The sequence below is a fragment of the Orycteropus afer genome, unplaced genomic scaffold (assembly GCF_000298275.1).
Source record: "Orycteropus afer afer isolate SDZICR_OR568_19922 unplaced genomic scaffold, OryAfe1.0 scaffold00341, whole genome shotgun sequence".
NCBI classification, from domain to species: domain Eukaryota; kingdom Metazoa; phylum Chordata; class Mammalia; order Tubulidentata; family Orycteropodidae; genus Orycteropus; species Orycteropus afer.
In genome coordinates this window covers 406608-408128 of record NW_006921928.1, presented here as the reverse complement: position 1 = coordinate 408128, position 1521 = coordinate 406608, and positions in this window count along the sequence as shown.

Genomic DNA, 1521 nt, shown 5'->3' with positions numbered 1-1521 from the left:
CTGCTCGACATCTCGTATGCCGTCTTCTATGATAAAAAAAAAAAAAAAGAACAGTGAGTATCTTAAAAAAATCAATCTTAGGAATAAAAATGTATACTTATTGAAATAAACCAATAAATCCAAGAAATACCTTATTAAATGAAATAAATTCTAGACTGGGCTTAATCAAAGAGAAAATTAGTGAATTAGTGTTGTGTAATTTATAAAACACCAAAGAGATAAAGGGGTTCAATGAAAGAGCAGTTAAGAGCGAGACTGTGAAGTTCCAACATACATCTAATTGGAGTTCCAGAACAAGGGAACAGAATTTCCCTGAATGACAGAATGATAGAATAAAAGTCAAACTAAATAGTATGAATAAAAATAAATCCAAACTTAGATATATTATATTGAAACTTCAGAACATGAAAGACAAAGAGAAAATTTAAAAAGTACCAGAATCAAAAGTCAAATTATCTTCAAAAGAAAAAAGATTAGACTTATAGAAGATTTCTCATTTGTAACAATAGATGCCAGAAGACAATGACATCTTCAAAATGCTAAGGGAAAATAACTGTTGGTCTACAACTTCTTTTTCAGTTGAAATATCATTTAAAGGTGAGAGCAAATAAAGACACAAAATGTAAGTTCTATGAATATTCACTAAATGAACAGATAAGGATATACTTCAATAAGTAGAAACAGGAATCAAGAGAGGAAGGGGCTACCAGAAACAATGGTCAGCAAAGAACTATATAATAATAATATAGGATGATAAGTTTTATTGACTGTTAATGATCAAAAAAGTAAGAGCTATATATTGTGTGTTTTAAAAAAAGATGGAACTAAAATTCTAAACAAAATAACAGGAAAATTGGGAAGGCAATCAGAAGGGGACAGTAAAGATAACTAATAGCTTTATACTTTGAAAACATTAATAATTAAATATGTATGTTGAAAATGTAAGAATAACTTTTAAAATAAAATAGAATACAGCTTATAGTTTCCAAACTAGCAGTGGAAAACAAAAGAGGGAATTAATTCTTTTTCAATTCACCAGAAGTTAGAAAGCAGAACAAAACTTAGTAAGGAGAAAATAAAAAATAAAATGATTAAAATAATTTTGACAATATTGGGGATGCAAAATGACACATACAGCATGATACTATTTGTGCAACTTTAAACTCAAAAACCATATATTATCAGATATATATCTATGTGGTAAAAGTATGAGAACATACATGGAAATGGAAAACACCCATCTCTGACAGAAGGAAGGGGATGAATGAAATAGAAATAGAGTACACAGAAGTCTTTTACTGCATGCTTTATTCATTTCTAAAATGTCTGTACTAAATATAGCTACAGGTTATATTTCATAAATCTGGGCAATGGCTCACAAATATTCATTGAATTATTCTCTTCAGCCAAAACCAGGCCAGGAGCTGATTGTGGAACAGACCATCAACTGCTCATAGGCAAATTCAACTTGAAGTTAAAGACAATTCAAACAAGTCCAAGAGAGCCAAAGTATGATCTTGA